This window comes from Tachysurus vachellii, chromosome 1 (genome assembly GCF_030014155.1).
Source record: "Tachysurus vachellii isolate PV-2020 chromosome 1, HZAU_Pvac_v1, whole genome shotgun sequence".
In the NCBI taxonomy this organism is placed as follows: Eukaryota; Metazoa; Chordata; class Actinopteri; order Siluriformes; family Bagridae; genus Tachysurus; species Tachysurus vachellii.
Window position 1 is genome coordinate 7,141,190 of NC_083460.1, and position 8,323 is coordinate 7,149,512.

The window sequence follows — 8,323 nt, forward strand, 5'->3', positions numbered from 1 at the left end:
TGGCGAGGCGACAAAATTATGGCGAATTCAGAGAAACAGAAAGTGTCTAATATCTAAAGCAAAAAATGTCTTATTGTGATGACACGCGGTGTGTATGTTCGGCCAAGGATTCCGATCGCATCTATGTGCTTATTGTGAGTCCCAGGTATAGCGCCACCAACAGGCCCCAGGAAGTGTGTCAGTCACAAAGGTGGATTTTTTGTCAGCTTCATGCAGTAAACTTTTAAATACTCCTCCTAGGGGATTCATGCAATTGAGACCAGACTTGGCCAACATGGTGCAGAGATATTGCAGATGCGAAATTGCGAACGGATTTTTGATATCTCAAACACTGTTCTCATGGTAACGTGTCAAACTTTACTTTCTTTTTCAGGCATATTTAAGTCTTTTGGCGTGCTTAGATTAACTTGAAATTTGACACATACATCACATTTGTCGGCTGTTAAGTGTGGACAAAAAGGTCAGACAAAGGTGTGTCTCTTAAGTGGCTCACTAGCGCCCCCGTTTGTCTAAAATGTGGGGTTTCATTTACCTACAGTCCCCAAATGGGTCAGTAACAACATAAAATAGTCCACTGATATTTACCCACTTGATGCACTTGCCCACCGTGCATTGTTTTCTGGAAGGCACCGTATAGCGATGAACAAACGTGCGAAGGCCCGTCATCGCTGCTTGCAGCTATATTTATTTTTTTTTTTTATTTTTTTTTTTCCCCACACATTGGCCAATTGGGGTCCCTTAACATGCTCGAAAACTCTTGAAATTTGGCACACACGTCAGAGTCGCGCGACACTAGGATTGGACAAAGGTTGGAATACGGGCGTGGCAGGGGGGCTCTGTAGCGCCCCCTGTAATGCAAAAACAAACATTGGTGCACAGATCGGGCAATTATGTACGCACATGTACGAGAGTTGGTACGCATATAGATCTCATCGACCCGAACAACTTTCGCGCTCTAAACTATGAGCTCCGCCCAACAGGAAGTCGGCCATTTTGGATTGTTTTATAAGTGCATGCGGTGAACTTTTAAATACTCCTCCTAGGGAATTCATGCGATTGACATCAAACGTTGTGAACATGATGCCAAGACATTGCACTTGCTAAATTGCGAAGGGATTTTTGATATCTCGAACGGTGCTGCCATGGCGAGGCGACAAAGTTATGGCGAATTCAGAGAAACAGGAAGTGTCTAATATCTAAAGCAAAAAATGTCTTATTGGGATGACACGCGGTGTGTATGTTCGGCCAAGGATTCCGATCGCATCGATGTGCTTATTGTGAATCTCGGACATAGCGCCACCAACAGGCGCCAGGAAGTGTGTCAGTCACAACAGTTGCATGTGGTGAACTTTTAAATACTCCTCCTAGGGAATTCATGCGATTGACACCAAAAGTGGTGAACATGATGCCAAGACATTGCACTTGCTAAATTGCGAAGGGATTTTTGATATCTCGAACGGTGCTGCCATGGCGAGGCGACAAAGTTATGGCGAATTCAGAGAAACAGAAAGTGTCTAATATCTAAAGCAAAAAATGTCTTATTGTGATGACACGCGGTGTGTATGTTCGGCCAAGGATTCCGATCGCATCGATGTGCTTATTGTGAGTCCCGGGTATAGCGCCACCAACAGGCCCCAGGAAGTGTGTCAGTCACAAAGGTGGATTTTTTCACAGTTGCATGCAATGAACTTTTAAATACTCCTCCTAGAGGATTCATGCGATTGACACCAAAAGTGGTGAACATGATGCCGAGACATTGCACTTGCTAAATTGCGAAGTGAGTTTCGATATCTCGAACGGTGCTGCCATGGCGAGGCGACAAAATTATGGCGAATTCAGAGAAACAGAAAGTGTCTAATATCTAAAGCAAAAAATGTCTTATTGTGATGACACGCGGTGTGTATGTTCGGCCAAGGATTCCGATCGCATCTATGTGCTTATTGTGAGTCCCAGGTATAGCGCCACCAACAGGCCCCAGGAAGTGTGTCAGTCACAAAGGTGGATTTTTTGTCAGCTTCATGCGGTAAACTTTTAAATACTCCTCCTAGGGGATTCATGCAATTGAGACCAGACTTGGCCACCATGACGCAGAGATATTGCAGATGCGAAATTGCGAACGGATTTTTGATATCTCAAACACTGTTGCCATGGCATCGTGTCAAAATTTACTTTTATTTCAGGCATATTTAAGGCTTTTGGCATGCTTAGATTAACTTGAAATTTGACACATACATCACATTTGTTGGCTGTTAAGTGTGGACAAAAAGGTCAGACAAAGGTGTGTCTCTTAAGTGGCTCACTAGCGCCCCCGTTTGTCTAAAATGTGGGGTTTCATTTACCTACAGTCCCCAAATGGGTCAGTAACAACATAAAATAGTCTACTGATATTTACCCACTTAATGCACTTGCCCACTGTGCATTGTTTTCTGGAAGGCACCGTATAGCGATGAACAAACGTGCGAAGGCCCATCATCGCTGCTTGCAGCTATATTTTTAGGGCCTGAGCACCGAATGGTGCGAAGCCCTATTGTTTTTCCTCGGGAGTATTATTTTTTATTTTTTTATTTTTTTTTTTTTTTCCCCACACATTGGCCAATTGGGGTCCCTTAACATGCTCGAAAACTCTTGAAATTTGGCACACACGTCAGAGTCGCGCGACACTAGGATTGGACAAAGGTTGGAATACGGGCGTGGCAGGGGGGCTCTGTAGCGCCCCCTGTAATGCAAAAACAAACATTGGTGCACAGATCGGGCAATTATGTACGCACATGTACGAGAGTTGGTACGCATATAGATCTCATCGACCCGAACAACTTTCGCGCTCTAAACTATGAGCTCCGCCCAACAGGAAGTCGGCCATTTTGGATTGTTTTATAAGTGCATGCGGTGAACTTTTAAGTACTCCTCCTAGGGAATTCATGCGATTGACATCAAACGTTGTGAACATGATGCCAAGACATTGCACTTGCTAAATTGCGAAGGGATTTTTGATATCTCGAACGGTGCTGCCATGGCGAGGCGACAAAGTTATGGCGAATTCAGAGAAACAGGAAGTGTCTAATATCTAAAGCAAAAAATGTCTTATTGTGATGACACGCGGTGTGTATGTTCGGCCAAGGATTCCGATCGCATCGATGTGCCTATTGTGAATCTCGGACATAGCGCCACCAACAGGCCCCAGGAAGTGTGTCAGTCACAAAGGTGGATTTTTTCACAGTTGCATGCAATGAACTTTTAAATACTCCTCCTAGAGGATTCATGCGATTGACACCAAAAGTGGTGAACATGATGCCGAGACATTGCACTTGCTAAATTGCGAAGTGAGTTTCGATATCTCGAACGGTGCTGCCATGGCGAGGCGACAAAATTATGGCGAATTCAGAGAAACAGAAAGTGTCTAATATCTAAAGCAAAAAATGTCTTATTGTGATGACACGCGGTGTGTATGTTCGGCCAAGGATTCCGATCGCATCTATGTGCTTATTGTGAGTCCCAGGTATAGCGCCACCAACAGGCCCCAGGAAGTGTGTCAGTCACAAAGGTGGATTTTTTGTCAGCTTCATGCAGTAAACTTTTAAATACTCCTCCTAGGGGATTCATGCAATTGAGACCAGACTTGGCCAACATGGTGCAGAGATATTGCAGATGCGAAATTGCGAACGGATTTTTGATATCTCAAACACTGTTCTCATGGTAACGTGTCAAACTTTACTTTCTTTTTCAGGCATATTTAAGTCTTTTGGCGTGCTTAGATTAACTTGAAATTTGACACATACATCACATTTGTCGGCTGTTAAGTGTGGACAAAAAGGTCAGACAAAGGTGTGTCTCTTAAGTGGCTCACTAGCACCCCCGTTTGTCTAAAATGTGGGGTTTCATTTACCTACAGTCCCCAAATGGGTCAGTAACAACATAAAATAGTCCACTGATATTTACCCACTTGATGCACTTGCCCACCGTGCATTGTTTTCTGGAAGGCACCGTATAGCGATGAACAAACGTGCGAAGGCCCGTCATCGCTGCTTGCAGCTATATTTAGGGCCTGAGCACCGAATGGTGCGAAGACCTATTGTTTTTCCTCGGGAGTATTATTTTTTTTTTTTTTTTTTTTTTTTTTTTTTTTTTTCCCACACATTGGCCAATTGGGGTCCCTTAACATGCTCGAAAACTCTTGAAATTTGGCACACACGTCAGAGTCGCGCGACACTAGGATTGGACAAAGGTTGGAATACGGGCGTGGCAGGGGGGCTCTGTAGCGCCCCCTGTAATGCAAAAACAAACATTGGTGCACAGATCGGGCAATTATGTACGCACATGTACGAGAGTTGGTACGCATATAGATCTCATCGACCCGAACAACTTTCGCGCTCTAAACTATGAGCTCCGCCCAACAGGAAGTCGGCCATTTTGGATTGTTTTATAAGTGCATGCGGTGAACTTTTAAATACTCCTCCTAGGGAATTCATGCGATTGACATCAAACGTTGTGAACATGATGCCAAGGCATTGCACTTGCTAAATTGCGAAGGGATTTTTGATATCTCGAACGGTGCTGCCATGGCGAGGCGACAAAGTTATGGCGAATTCAGAGAAACAGGAAGTGTCTAATATCTAAAGCAAAAAATGTCTTATTGGGATGACACGCGGTGTGTATGTTCGGCCAAGGATTCCGATCGCATCGATGTGCTTATTGTGAATCTCGGACATAGCGCCACCAACAGGCGCCAGGAAGTGTGTCAGTCACAACAGTTGCATGTGGTGAACTTTTAAATACTCCTCCTAGGGAATTCATGCGATTGACACCAAAAGTGGTGAACATGATGCCAAGACATTGCACTTGCTAAATTGCGAAGGGATTTTTGATATCTCGAACGGTGCTGCCATGGCGAGGCGACAAAGTTATGGCGAATTCAGAGAAACAGAAAGTGTCTAATATCTAAAGCAAAAAATGTCTTATTGTGATGACACGCGGTGTGTATGTTCGGCCAAGGATTCCGATCGCATCGATGTGCTTATTGTGAGTCCCGGGTATAGCGCCACCAACAGGCCCCAGGAAGTGTGTCAGTCACAAAGGTGGATTTTTTCACAGTTGCATGCAATGAACTTTTAAATACTCCTCCTAGAGGATTCATGCGATTGACACCAAAAGTGGTGAACATGATGCCGAGACATTGCACTTGCTAAATTGCGAAGTGAGTTTCGATATCTCGAACGGTGCTGCCATGGCGAGGCGACAAAATTATGGCGAATTCAGAGAAACAGAAAGTGTCTAATATCTAAAGCAAAAAATGTCTTATTGTGATGACACGCGGTGTGTATGTTCGGCCAAGGATTCCGATCGCATCTATGTGCTTATTGTGAGTCCCAGGTATAGCGCCACCAACAGGCCCCAGGAAGTGTGTCAGTCACAAAGGTGGATTTTTTGTCAGCTTCATGCAGTAAACTTTTAAATACTCCTCCTAGGGGATTCATGCAATTGAGACCAGACTTGGCCAACATGGTGCAGAGATATTGCAGATGCGAAATTGCGAACGGATTTTTGATATCTCAAACACTGTTCTCATGGTAACGTGTCAAACTTTACTTTCTTTTTCAGGCATATTTAAGTCTTTTGGCGTGCTTAGATTAACTTGAAATTTGACACATACATCACATTTGTCGGCTGTTAAGTGTGGACAAAAAGGTCAGACAAAGGTGTGTCTCTTAAGTGGCTCACTAGCGCCCCCGTTTGTCTAAAATGTGGGGTTTCATTTACCTACAGTCCCCAAATGGGTCAGTAACAACATAAAATAGTCCACTGATATTTACCCACTTGATGCACTTGCCCACCGTGCATTGTTTTCTGGAAGGCACCGTATAGCGATGAACAAACGTGCGAAGGCCCGTCATCGCTGCTTGCAGCTATATTATATTTATTTATTTTTGCACACATTGGCCAATTGGGGTCCCTTAACATGCTCGAAAACTCTTGAAATTTGGCACACACGTCAGAGTCGCGCGACACTAGGATTGGACAAAGGTTGGAATACGGGCGTGGCAGGGGGGCTCTGTAGCGCCCCCTGTAATGCAAAAACAAACATTGGTGCACAGATCGGGCAATTATGTACGCACATGTACGAGAGTTGGTACGCATATAGATCTCATCGACCCGAACAACTTTCGTGCTCTAAACTATGAGCTCCGCCCAACAGGAAGTCGGCCATTTTGGATTGTTTTATAAGTGCATGCGGTGAACTTTTAAATACTCCTCCTAGGGAATTCATGCGATTGACATCAAACGTTGTGAACATGATGCCGAGACATTGCACTTGCTAAATTGCGAAGGGATTTTTGATATCTCGAACGGTGCTGCCATGGCGAGGCGACAAAGTTATGGCGAATTCAGAGAAACAGAAAGTGTCTAATATCTACAGCAAAAAATGTCTTATTGTGATGACACGCGGTGTGTATGTTCGGCCAAGGATTCCGATCGCATCGATGTGCCTATTGTGAATCTCGGACATAGCGCCACCAACAGGCGCCAGGAAGTGTGTCAGTCACAACAGTTGCATGTGGTGAACTTTTATATACTCCTCCTAGGGAATTCATGCGATTGACACCAAAAGTGGTCAACATGATGCCGAGACATTGCACTTGCTAAATTGCGAAGGGATTTTTGATATCTCGAACGGTGCTGCCATGGCGAGGCGACTAAGTTATGGCGAATTCAGAGAAACAGGAAATGTCTAATATCTAAAGCAAAAAATGTCTTATTGGGATGACACGCGGTGTGTATGTTCGGCCAAGGATTCCGATCGCATCGATGTGCTTATTGTGAGTCCCGGGTATAGCGCCACCAACAGGCCACAGGAAGTGTGTCAGTCACAAAGGTGGATTTTTTGTCAGTTGCATGCGATAAACTTTTAAATACTCCTCCTAGGGGATTCATGCAATTGAGACCAGACTTGGCCACCATGATGCAGAGATATTGCAGATGCGAAATTGCGAACGGATTTTTGATATCTCAAACACTGTTGTCATGGCATCGTGTCAAAGTTTACTTTTATTTCAGGCATATTTAAAGCTTTTTGGCCAATTGGGGTCCCTTAACATTTATTTTATTTTTAGGGCCTGAGCACCGAATGGTGCGAAGCCCTATTGTTTTTCCTCGGGAGTATTAATTTTTTTATTTTTTATTTTTCCCCCCACACATTGGCCAATTGGGGTCCCTTAACATGCTCGAAAACTCTTGAAATTTGGCACACACGTCAGAGTTGCGCGACACTAGGATTGGACAAAGGTTGGAATACGGGCGTGGCAGGGGGGCTCTGTAGCGCCCCCTGTAATGCAAAAACAAACATTGGTGCACAGATCGGGCAATTATGTACGCACATGTACGAGAGTTGGTACGCATATAGATCTCATCGACCCGAACAACTTTCGCGCTCTAAACTATGAGCTCCGCCCAACAGGAAGTCGGCCATTTTGGACTGTTTTATAAGTGCATGTGGTGAACTTTTAAATACTCCTCCTAGGGAATTCATGCGATTGACATCAAACGTTGTGAACATGATGCCGAGACATTGCACTTGCTAAATTGCGAAGGGATTTTTGATATCTCGAACGGTGCTGCCATGGCGAGGCGACAAAGTTATGGCAAATTCAGAGAAACAGGAAGTGTCCAATATCTAAAGCAAAAAATGTCTTATTGGGATGACACGCGGTGTGTATGTTCGGCCAAGGATTCCGATCGCATCTATGTGCTTATTGTGAATCTCGGACATAGCGCCACCGACAGGCACCAGGAAGTGTGTCAGTCACAACAGTTGCATGTGGTGAACTTTTATATACTCCTCCTAGGGAATTCATGCGATTGACACCAAAAGTGGTCAACATGATGCAGAGACATTGCACTTGCTAAATTGCGAAGGGATTTTTGATATCTCGTACGGTGTTGCCATGGCGAGGCGACTAAGTTATGGCGAATTCAGAGAAACAGGAAATGTCTAATATCTAAAGCAAAAAATGTCTTATTGGGATGACACGCGGTGTGTATGTTCGGCCAAGGATTCCGATCGCATCGCAGCGCAACAAAAACAAACATTGGTGCACAGATCGGGCAATTATGTACGCACATGTACGAGAGTTGGTACGCATATAGATCTCATCGACCCGAACAACTTTCGCGCTCTAAACTATGAGCTCCGCCCAACAGGAAGTCGGCCATTTTGGATTGTTTTATAAGTGCATGCGGTGAACTTTTAAATACTCCTCCTAGGGAATTCATGCGATTGACATCAAACGTTGTGAACATGATGCCCTGACATTGCACTTGCTAAATTGCG